This window comes from Triturus cristatus, chromosome 3_1 (assembly GCF_964204655.1).
Source record: "Triturus cristatus chromosome 3_1, aTriCri1.1, whole genome shotgun sequence".
NCBI lineage: Eukaryota > Metazoa > Chordata > Amphibia > Caudata > Salamandridae > Triturus > Triturus cristatus.
In genome coordinates this window covers 529521080-529534023 of record NC_140583.1, presented here as the reverse complement: position 1 = coordinate 529534023, position 12944 = coordinate 529521080, and the positions used below count along the sequence as shown (strand labels likewise).

General features: G+C 45.1%; 1 protein-coding gene across 4 annotated transcripts in view; it reads left to right on the top strand.

Moving 5' to 3' along the window:
* ABHD2 (abhydrolase domain containing 2, acylglycerol lipase) overlaps positions 1-12944 on the top strand; it is a 427692-nt gene that overhangs the window by 183947 nt on the left and 230801 nt on the right. The window lies entirely within an intron of this gene.

Sequence of the window (12944 nt, the reverse complement as noted above, 5' to 3'; positions counted from 1 at the left end):
TATCAAGCATATGTGACCAATGTATTTCCTAATGTTTCAGTCTACCCATAATGCAAGACAGAGCAAGCTGCTTCAGATCGTCAACCAACACCTCCTCCAAAGGGCAAATTGTCACAACGCAGAAAGCAACCTCTTGTTCACTGGTATCAAGATCTGCCCAACTTTCTGTTTCTTAATGGGACAAAGGACTCCATTTAGGACAGTGCTAACCAAGGCCACAAATGCGGAAAGATTATTCTAAAAAGTAGATGCAGGGAGACCGCGAAATCTGTGTGCAAAACACCCTGAATCATGGTCATAACAGGACAACATTAATTTTGTCCTCTACATCCGCTCAGTTATGATACTCCCCCTGACTCTCTCCTACCCCTAACGTCTCATAGTAGGATGGAAAACTGCTTCTTACTCTGTTTAGTAACCAACATGTGCCCGCTATTACTAGTCATACTATGTAGCCATAAGGCTACCACGACCATTTAAAGGTGGTGAAGACAATTGCTTGCTTATTTATGCAACTTGAACTGCATGCTGAATATTATTCTCCTAGGCCCCAGGTTTCTGCTACTGCTTTTCTCATTTTCGCCTATATATTTTCTTGATTGTTTGATTATTACCCTCTTTCAGGCCTTCGGTTCATATGTTCTCTTTGGCAAACTCTGCAATATAGGACTATCTCAAATGTCTGAACTTTAGGCAGTTTCCACTGGATGCTTCATTTGTCTGTATTTTTGTTAAACACACTGTTCTCCAGTATTTAATATTTTATAGATTCACATGCTTGAATCTTGTCAGTCGTCATTTCGGGAGTCCCACGGTATTAACAAGTAGTGCCAAACATAGGCATTGCCAATCATAGAGAAGCTAAGTGACAATGATAACCAATTAACATTGTTTATAAGAACCAAATTGCAACCAATCAGAACACAGACCATGGTGCAATCTTCTTCTGCAGGGCCACCAATCTATAGATTTATAAGTGCGCGTTGTGTGTGGGGGACTCTCCCTGAACTATACTCGATGTACTGTGCTTTAGTCAACTTTTGCCCTTTTGTTCTGTCGGAAGTAATCTATTTGACCCTTTAAGCCACTGAGAGGTAACACCTGTTGTGTTTTCTGATTAGCATCATATCGGAGGGATCTAAAAAGAGACTCTTTAGGCCTTTTGAATCTTGTGCGAAACCAAGATTATTCTATGAGGACCCCCATAAGGAATGCCTCTTGCTTACACCATCACCATAAGCCAAAGGAGGGTAAGCATTGCAGAACCTTTTGCGCTAAAACTCTAAAGGGACCATGAAGCCAGACTACTTCTTTGACTACAAAAGAAAGACTCATCCTGACCCTCCTTTTGAAGATGAGGGGCAGAGCCATTCTTCAGCAGGAATGAAGTGTAAAAATTAGGTTTCAACCTTATATGAAAACTATTCTAAGTCTCAAAGCAAATACAGAAAAGTCAGTAAGTAAGGGAGTTTCTGGTACACCTTCCTCTCATAAAAGGTCTTCTACATCAGTGCCTGCAACTCCTTTTAAGGAGTTCTCCTAGATGAAAATGTGTCGATGGATCCGCTGTCGACAGTCATTTTCATAATGGCTGACACGTCGACGGGGTAAATAATCACTGATGACGTCAACCACCTTATCAATGACTACTCCAGCATTTATAACTATGACGTCATCTTCCTCATCTCTTTGAGAAAGCCGACAATGACCATTTCATTGATGAAGGTGGTGATTGCGCCGACCGGGACTTTTGCTTCGACAGTGACAAACTCGCAGGTTTTTACAAAAAAGACTACTCTCCTCGTTGTTGGCACCGTTGGCAATCCTGACGATAGAACAGAAGGAGACAGTATTAATTACTCCAAAAGGGATTCCAGTTGTTTTACATCTGGATCAGACCTATCAGAGTAAGGTGGCACCACTGCCACCTGTACGTCTCCTAGAGATGGCAGAATCTAGTAATGAGGGACCATTTGGGCCAGCTTATACTCCCACGCAACTGAACGTCAAATGCCAGGATACTGATGATGACGAACCTGGAAAAGACAGTTCAGTCTATTTTGAAGGGGATTTCTCTTTTCAAGATGGGCAACAATATGCCTCACAATATTATGATTCTTTCCAGGAACATTACCCATATGATGAACCTTATGAGGAACAACATAGGTTGCATAAGGATACAATTTATGTGCCCATTTTGTTAGTTATTGGTTTGCAGCACATGTTAAATGACTCCTACAAGGGGTTCCCCAAGGCTAATGCTACGGTACAACATACTTCAGGGCATTCTGATACTCCCGGTGTCTCGTAGCTTCCTAAAAGCCCATTGGGCTGAAGTACTGGGTATTTTAAGCCCAGCGGTGCAGGGGAACACACCCTATGACTTTGGTGTTCTTCCTGTTTCAGACCTACAGAAACACAGAGTCTTCTGGGTGAAGTCAAAGATCAGTTTATTGGCTGCAGACCAATTACAGGTATCCTAGAAGTACAACAGCGTGTATGTTCTCAGGAGACTGCTGAAAATCACAGAAACGGGCTTCTCCTTAAATACAGAATTTCCTGCCTCAGGCATACATTCCTAGGTTTATGGTATGGTCATTTAAAGTATACATTACAAAACGAAAAGGCAGAGTCATGATGACCATCCCACATTCCAGTTAAACCAGCCCGTAATTATTTACCCAGCAAGGCTCAGATCCCACATCAGATATCGATAGGCCCCAATAAACATGAGCATCTCCTGTTTTGGGAAACAAGCCATAAAGCAGGAACAGTCAGGTGAGAAAGAGATTAGCTGGAGGTTCGTGTAGGATGAAAAGACTTTATGGTGTGTCAAGCCCTGATGCTAATCACAGGTGGCCAGAGGACGGGGAACTCGTGAGACCAGTTTGACCTGGGGCGGCGGAGCCAAGCTGCCCAGGTCACAGAAAAGTCAAAGAAAGGCACATGTGCTCTGAAAGGCCCGTTTTCGCTTCATGCTATATAGCCTATGTGAGGGCAACCATAAGATGGCCACCGATACAAAATGGAACCCACGTAGTGATGTGAAATAGCGTATACACAGTGCATTCATAGCCAAAACGTTACACAAAGCACTTGTACATACCGCATTAACCATTCGCGGTACACTATTACCGAGATAGACAGGGGTAGGGCCCTGCCTCCTACGCGGTCCCAAATTCTAAAGTACGACAGACCCTCCTTTTGCCCTTACATAGGCAATAACTATACTCATTTCAATCCGAGTCTAGGTCAATATTCACGAAGTCATGGAGATGTTGCTGTAGCATCATCCTATTACTTAGCTCGTCCCTCGATACAGGTTTCCTTACACATATTGTAGCACAGAGGCCACATATCGCGGGAGCACACTGTACGCACAGACAGAACAGAAAAAGGATGAAAGAACTTTCCAACCCCAGGCAGATATCAGTTCCCAGAACCACCCCACCAGTGACCAATCTCCTTTATCCACGTGTATGGACTCAGATATTTTATGCAGTTTGGAGATGGCTTGATAAACTGTTGGAGCGTTGTCTGGTATGAAAATGCAACAACTGGATTGGATAACCTTACATACCCCACCGCGGTCTGCAAGTATGACGTCTAGAACCATGCGGTTCTGCAAAGTCATGAGGCGATCCGCTTGGAGCTCAGCTGTCAAATTACCAAGGGCACCAGCCGTAACATTAACAGTGGATTCAACCACACGAGTCAGTTGTCTCAGGTTCCTACTATTAACCATAGGTCCCAAAAACGGCAGGAAACCCAAAAAGAAATCTCCCGCTTCCTAACCGGCAGTATCTTCCTTACTAATCACGCCTCTCACAACTCTGGTCTTGTGATAGTCAGAGGCGGCAGTAAATGTTGGCGGTAGCAGATTTGCAATATAACATGTGCCCGAGAAATCAGGGGGCAACCATGTATATGCTCGGTCATTGCAGATAAAATATGTACCCTTGGCAGCCAAAAACGCAGGGGAAAACTGTGACGGAAAAGTGTACGTTTCAGTACAGTCACTTCTTCCCAGTTGAGCTCTAGGATTCTGACCATTACCTTGCAAACAGAACCGACCCATGTGGGGTACGACCCAGATTGGGGATGAGATTTTCCGTTGTCTTTCACCTAGACTAATACTATACCCCGTCGCGTTCCACCCTACATAAGCTCTCAATTCTTCTTTGGGAATGGATGAGTATGCATCGATATCTCTACTCATATCGGCAACTCCTTTCATTAAAGCTTTATTATTGGTGCTAGGTCTGATGGAACGCGGTTGTCGCGGTGAGTACGCATCTAGTGCATAGAGAAACATGGTCTGGAATGCCCATGACGATCCATTGTAACTATACGGCAGCACTAGATAAGGAATACCCTTATTAATGGTATGTGGCATTAAACCACACACCCAGCAATTGGTTGTATTCATGACTAGTTGGTGCTGGTGCGGGAGCTGAATAAACGAGTTGTTTACAAACTCAGACCGTCTAGCTTGTTCATGTTCAGGCAGAGGGTGAAAAGAGTGTGAGGAGACAGTAGGAGGAGGTATAGGCTGTACAGTGGGGGCAATGGGCTCTTGAGAGGAGAAGAATACGAATCCTACAGTAAACACTACCATACTAAATAATACAAACAGGCATAAAAATACAAAACGTTTGCTCCTCATTGTTTTACATATTCTTGCTTTAAAGTTCATTTCCTCAGTGAGTCTCTCCATCTTACAAAACTCCATCCTCTAATCGTGCCGCTCGCGGCGGGTGAGTATCTTCTGCTAAGGAGTACGCCTGTCAGTCCAGGGAACGCCCTAGACCAACCAGAACCGTCGACCTAACGTCTTCGGCCTGTACCCCAAAGTCTTGGCACCGCGACCCTGCGGCTGAACCCGGATGGTGGTTCGAAAAACAAAAATCAAGAAAGTCCTTCAGATGGGAGAGCTCTGGTTATCAAAAAATAAAAAGGTAAAAGAAAAAGAATATTTATTTGTCCATAGGCCTTGGTCTCAGATTGTAATGGAGACGGCCAGGTACTGTTTGGTCTTGGAACAAGAGTTCAGGCTCTGTGGCGTCCAATCGAATTGACGGCGGCACAGCTTCTTGCAAAATATCGTCACTCTCCTGGTCTGAAGTTGTGCCTTTTATGCGTGCATCACTGAACGGCACAAAACGAGGTACAGTGTCTGTTTCAGAGTCTGCGATACCCTCCTGGACCCACTGGTCATACGGCAGAGGCAAAGGGATCCTCTTCACGTGGGCGCCGTGGATACAGTTCCTTTTCCCCTTTACTCGAACAGCTGATCTTGTAGACAGTAGCACGAGATGAGGACCAATCCAGCAGGGCTCATCGTTGGTTTTCCGCTGAAAGTTTTTGATAAGCACCCACGCGCCAGGGTCAATGGGGTGTCCTGGAGCCTCAGAGGCCGGGGGGAGAGTATCGTGCACCTGTTGGTGTAAAACACGCAGTTTAACCGTCAAATCATACAAGTAATCAAGCAGTACTGGGTGTTCGATTTCACTGAATTTCGTCGGTCTTGGCACACCCCATACATTGGCCGGGCGGCCAAAAACAACCTCATAAGGACTAAGTCCCACTCGTGAGTGCACGGTCATTCTTGTGGATAGGAGTGCTAGAGGCAGAGCGTCAGGCCATTTAAGACCTGAGCTCGCTTGGATTTTGGCCAGTTTGAGTTTTAGAGCGCCATTGTAGCGCTCCACTAATCCAGCTGATTGGGGGTGATTTGCAGCGAGAAATTTCTGCCTTATACCTAGTCCCTCACACACATTCTTCATCACTTGGCCCACAAACTCACTCCCATTATCACTCCACACCATTCTTGGCATTCCAAACCTAGGGAAAAATTCCTTCACAAGGGCTTTGGCTGTGGATAGAGCAGTGTTATCTTTTAGAGGATAGGCCTCTATCCATTTTGAGAAAGCGCAAACAACCACCAATACATATTTCAGGTTGTTGCACCTTTCCATGTGGATAAAATCTAGCTGCAAAACTTCAAATGGATATGATGGAGGCGCAAAATGACCAGCTGGAGTTGGGGTTCCCCTACCAGGGTTGTACTTCAAGCATACCATACAATTCTTGACAACATTCTCTGCACACTTAGGAATTCCAGCATTCTGCCATACTGGAGCCAACAACTTACAGATTCCTTTCATACTGATGTGTGCCATTCCATGTGCCATAGTAACCACTGGAAGCACATATGCATCAGGTAACAACCATCGCCTATGTTCTGACAAATCTCATCCAACTTACCCATACTTTCTCTCCACTTGCTTAACTCTTTCTCTGTGGCTTCAGCTTGAAGGGACTTTACACTCTCTATTGTGTTTTCACACATTCCAACATCACCAACCCATCTGGCAGGGCCTGCAACATACATTCGAGTCTTCACATCTTTTGCTGTTTCTTTCGCGACTTCATCAGCAAATGCATTACCACGACCAACATCATCAGTGATTTTCTTGTGCGCACTGCATTTCATAATCGCAACTTGTAACGGTAGGGTCAGCGACTCAAGGAGATCATTCACCAACTTGCCATTCTGAATCTTAGCTCCATGCGAAGTCAGGAACCCACGTTCCTTCCACAATCGCCCAAAATTATGAGCCACGCCAAAGGCGTATTGACTATCCGTATATATGTTCACTTTCATTCCTTCAGACAACACGCTTGCTCTCGTAAGGGCAATCAATTCTGCTGCTTGAGCCGAATTCTGTGGCACATGCGCAGTTTCAACAATTGTGTGCAAAGTCGTGATAGCATATGCAGCAGTCGTATCACCATTTGGAAGCTTAAAACACGAACCATCCACCCATAAAGTACCATCACACTCAGTTAGGGGAGTATCTTTAAGATCTACTCTCCCTTTCGTTTCTTCTTCTGTTCTGAATAGACAATCATGTTGCTCAAACTCATCTAGATCTTCTGGAATTGGTAATAGTGTAGCTGGATTCAACGTGTTGCATCTCTTTATGTGTATATGGTTTGCTAACAGTGTCAGCTCATAACCAGATAATCGCGCACTAGTTAATTGCTGCGTCTTGGTCCTGTTTAACAATGTGTCCACAGCATGCGGAACCATAACAATCAATGTATTATCCATTACTAGGCCAGCAGACTGTCGAATAGACATAGCTGCGGCGGCTGTGGCTCTCAGACAACTTGGCAATGCCCTCGCTACAGGGTCCAAGGTTGACGAAAAATACGCGCGTGGACGCGGTCTGTCGCCAAAAGGCTGTGTTAACACTGATAATGCGCAACCATCTTTCTCATGAACATACAATGTAAAAGGCTTGCTGTAGTCAGGGGTACCCAACACAGGAGCTGAACACAATGCATTACGCAATTCTAAAAAACTCTTCTGACACTCTTCAGACCATGGAATAGGATTCGGTGTGTCTTTGCATGTCAATGCTAACAAAGGTTTTGCCAACAAGGAAAAATTAGGAATCCAATGCCTACAGTATGAAGTAATGCCCAAGAAAGCACTCACTTCTCTCTGTGTTCTTGGCACACTCAACTGTGCAATGGCTTGAATTCTTTCTGGGGTCCGTTTCCTTCCCTCCTTCGTTAAGAGATGACCTAAGTAGGTCACTTCTTGTCGACAATATTGTAGCTTTGAGAGAGACACTTTGTGATGGAAGGCAGACAAATGACGCAACAATGACGAGGTAGCGTTTTTGCAAATCTTTTCAGTGTCCGCGGCGATTAGTAAATCGTCGACGTACTGAATGAGGATAGCGCCACTAGGTAAAACCAGTGCATCAAGCTGCGCTTTTAAAGCCTGACTGTATATTGATGGACTCTCACAGTAGCCCTGGGGAGCGCGTTTAAAGCGGAAGCTGCGACCTCCTAAACTGAAGCCAAAAATGTCTCTGCTCTCCTCTGCAATTGGGATGCTAAAGAAAGCATTCTTTAGATCGATCACTGAGAACCATGCAGCGGAGGCTGGAATCATGGTTAACAAGGCAGTTATATCGGGGACAACTGGAAACTGTGGTACAACAATCTTATTAACCTCTCTAAGATCAATCACAAATCTGTAAACAGGTGGCTGTGAAGGGTCCGTTCGTTTTAAGACCGGTAAAACAGGACTATTGCAAACGTTGCCTCTTGTCTCTTCAATCACACCCTTCTTGATCAAATCGCTGACAATTTCTAACAACGCTTTCTGACCTTCATTGGAGATCTTATACTGGGCAATGCGTGGAAATGTGACATTGGCTTTTAAAGTGACCACATATGGCGGTTTTTCCAAAAGACCCACATCATTGGGACCAGTGGCCCAAAGGGCATCCGGAAGGGATGACAATTCAGGTGGCATTGCATTTTTAGACAAATACATCGGGGGAAATCACTTTCTTGCCTAATGTAAGTTGTACTCCTGAGGGAGAACAATATAGCGTTGCATGCAATCTTTTTAGCAAATCTAAGCCTAGCAAATTTTCACCACAACCTGTCGTTAGAATGAGGGGTGCTTTTAGCTCACAAGGTCCAACAGAAAGTGACATAGGACTAAAAATCGGGTTCCTAACTGGGGCGCCAGAAAAACCTACTGAAACATTCATTTCGCCAGACAAAGGCGCGCCAGGGAGTTTTGAATGCATGATTGAACTCTTCGCAGCACCAGTATCCAGCAGGAAGGGCTCCGTTACATTTGCTGTAGTTACTTTAACATAAGGTCCGCTCTGATCCACTGGCACTGAAACAACTCCCTCTCTCTGTCTACGGCTGTCCTAGTAATCATCATCTTCTACATTGTCGTCTTCCGCATAATAATCGTTATTGTAGTACTGAGCTGTATTACCAGTCGCGTTGGCTTGCTGATCAAAGCTATTTATGGTATTTTGAGGCGGAAGAGGACGCGCGTTCTGGGGAGCATTTCCACGCCCTCTACCTCTAGGAGCCTACTGACCACCTCTACCTCTTGTGCCGTACGCATTACTGTTACGCTGCATTAATTTAGGGCAACTATATTTAAAATGACCTTCCTATTTGCAATATGAACATTGGTTGGGACCTACAGGAATTCGTGGTTGATAATACCCATTCATTTGCTGATTATTCTGAAACTGTTGGGGCTGGTGATAGACACCTTGTGTTTGCCTATAATTATTCTGTCCTCCACGTGGCGGATAGGCCTGCTGCAAAAGGACCTTTGTCTTTAGTTCTTTCGTTTTCTTATCTGTTCTATCCTTCTCATCTTTGTCTCTATTCTCATAATACTGTGCAGTAGCCAGTATTTGCGCTGAAGAGGAAACAGCCCAAGAACTTTCTGAGTCTTTTAATTTCTTACACAACTCAGGAAGTAGATTCTGCACAAATTTATCAACAAATAACCGTTGGCCACCTTCAGTGCTTATGTCTTGACCACTGTGGTCGATAAACGTTTCTTCAAACCTGGTAAAGAAATCAGACACTGTCTCATCTTTCTTCTGCTTGCATGCGGATAGTTTATCCCAATTTACGCGCATCGCAGGCATTATAGTTTTCATGTAGGTAATAATTCTACCAGGGAGCTCTGCTATCCAAGGCTCAGGTTTTGCACCACCAACTTGTCTAGCGTCTGCAGCAACGATATTAGCCCATGTGTCACCCAATTCTACAGCGTGATCTACATTACGAATGGATCCCCATAAAGGCTGTGGAACCACATTCCCAAACAGCATATCTATGTCGGCCAAATTCATGACACACGACTCTGCAGTTTGGGATAACTCCTTATAATAACCGGTAGGGTTTTTACGGGGGTCAGGCAATGTCTGTTTAAGCGCTATTACTTCAGATCGTTTCCAAGGGACATGCACCCAAACACGCTGAAAATGTGCTGGGACAGCTGGATTAGCATTCGGATCAGCAGGTCTCCAAACTGGGGGAACCTCACGCATCGGATATTGGCGCGCTTTTGCCTCCTTCCCCACAGGGAAATCCTGGTCAAACAATGATTGCTGACAATCGCCATTTCTGAGGGACAGTAAAGTCGCAACTGCTTTATCTACCTTGGGGCCCACAATTACACCTGTTTCGAAATCAAATCGCACTCGACACAATTCCTGTGGGTTTGTGTTTGCACCCTTATCCTCCAATTCCTCACAGAGGAATTCACACATTTTATCAAAGACATACCTCTGTTTTGGGGCATCCCATTGGTGAAAAACGTTAACAACCGATTCCACATCATAGAGTGAAGGGAAACCAATCCACCTACGCGCCAGATGATCTAACACCTCTTTCTCTTCGGGACCAGGTAGCTGACTGCGCAATTGCTTACGCTGTAAACCAGGTGTCGCACTAGATGACCCAAAGAGAGGCGACATTAAACTAGTAACTACATTAGCTAGTCGTTGTCGTGCTGAAGGAGAAGTTGAGGCGAAAACAGGGGGATAGACAGAGGGAAGAAAAACTGATTCAGATACAGGTACCGGGGTAGTGCAAGAAGGAGCGCCAGGGGAAACCGCTGGCGTGCTAGGCAAAGTCGCAGAAAGCGCGGGGGTAACAGGTAGCAAAACTGGCGGCCCTTGAGAGGGCTGTACTGCAGGGATAGGAGCCAGCTGAAGAGGAGCTGGCAGCTGCGGGAAGGCTTGCGGCATATTTACTAGAGGCTGCGCATTTACAAGCTGTGGAGGTGCGGTGGCATTTTGCGCATATGGGGGTGGCGAACTTAACAAATGGGACATTAGGGAATCTTTTTCTTTCTCTTTTGTCTCATCTTGCACAAGGGGTGACAAAACAGGGTAACATTTATCAATTCCTAGTTTGCGCTGTCTGTGCAATTGCTCATTCATTTGTTCCTCCTCGTTGTCTTTAAATTGCACAGCTGCTTGCATCACTGACATACCTCTCTCTCTCTTATTCCTTTTCGCTAGCTTTATTTCCTTCTGTTTGGCTTCCTTTCGCCATAGGCGGAAAGAATCAAACATCGCCGGCCGGGCTTTCTTTTTAAACAATTTAACTTCCAAATTATCTAAGATATCTGTATCGAAACTACCATTTTGGGGCCATTTTAAAACACCGTCCTTTCTGGTGTATCGGATCCATATTTCATTATATCCAATGGGGCCCACGCCATGTTTTACATAAAGCTCATAAGTAGGAGTTCCAATTGGAGGAACCGGACATGAATCCTCTAACTGGAAATCCCTTCCACAACCCAAACAAAACAATCTACAAAATACACTAGAACCAGGCATCTTCGCTCACTAGTCTAGTTTCAAACTTCAAAGGATTATCGAATACGATAGTCTCGTGAATACACGAGTCCTCTGGCTTTGGGACTTGCAAGCACCAAATCGAAATGATCCCGAAGGATACCAAATTCAAACTGGGAGACGCTCCACTTATACTTACCTGAATATTGATGATCGATGGCGTCACCAGAAGACTCTCTCGATTGTTTCGCTCTACCAAAATCGTCAAGGGGTCCAAAACAGGGCGATTAATCAGGGCAGCAGTCCTTCGTAGCCGTCGGGACGCGGAGAACCTCGCAGAAAAGACTTTCGGACCACGTCGACATGCAGGGGTCGATTAAGTGGCGGCCTTCCTCCAGAATTTCCACACGAAGCTCCTCACGAACCTCTGGCTTGGACCGGTACCGCTGAAATCGAGCCCTACGTTGGGCGCCAACTGAAGTACTGGGTATTTTAAGCCCAGCGGTGCAGGGGAACACACCCTATGACTTTGGGGTTCTTCCTGTTTCAGACCTACAGAAACACAGAGTCTTCTGGCTGAAGTCAAAGATCAGTTTATTGGCTGCAGACCAATTGCAGGTATCCTAGAAGTACAACAGCGTGTATGTTCTCAGGAGACTGCTGAAAATCACAGAAACGGGCTTCTCCTTAAATACAGAATTTCCTGCCTCAGGCATACATTCCTAGGTTTATGGTATGGTCATTTAAAGTATACATTACAAAACGAAAAGGCAGAGTCATGATGACCATCCCACAATCCAGTTAAACCAGCCCGTAATTATTTACCCAGCAAGGCTCAGATCCCACATCAGATATCGATAGGCCCCAATAAACATGAGCATCTCCTGTTTTGGGAAACAAGCCATAAAGCAGGAACAGTCAGGTGAGAAAGATATTAGCTGGAGGCTCGTGTAGGATGAAAAGACTTTATGGTGTGTCAAGCCCTGATGCTAATCACAGGTGGCCAGAGGACGGGGAACTCGTGAGACCAGTTTGACCTGGGGCGGCGGAGCCAAGCTGCCCAGGTCACAGAAAAGTCAAAGAAAGGCACATGTGCTCTGAAAGGCCCGTTTTCGCTTCATGCTATATAGCCTATGTGAGGGCAACCATAAGATGGCCACCGATACAAAATGGAACCCACGTAGTGATGTGAAATAGCGTATACACAGTGCATTCATAGCCAAAACGTTACACAAAGCACTTGTACATACCGCATTAACCATTCGCGGTACACTATTACCGAGATAGACAGGGGTAGGGCCCTGCCTCCTACGCGGTCCCAAATTCTAAAGTACGACAGGGCCTGCAAATGCAAAAAGAAAGAAGAATTTTGTCTCAGTTTACTATTCGAGATGACTATATTGAAAGTGATGTGGATGAACAGCTGGAAGGAGAAATTCCTCCGGACCCATCAAGTACTGGTCGGGGGTAGGAGGATTATGTTGCCCCTCTGTCTTAATTGATCACTCCACCACCTGCTACCTCAACTCCAGAGGACATTGGAGGCTTTCATGAGCTCTTGGAACAGGCTTCTAAACTTTATGACCTGCCTTTGCCAGTGAAGTAAACAGAATGTTTTCTTTATGACTTTAAGTATTCAGCTAGAAGATGTTAGATCAATCCCTTCTGTGGATCACATTTGGAAGGAAGGATTAGAGCTTATGAAGACCCCAGCTTCTGTTGCAGCTGTCGTTCCAGACAATTTGCCCACATGTTTGATAGGTCATCCACGTGTTGATTCTC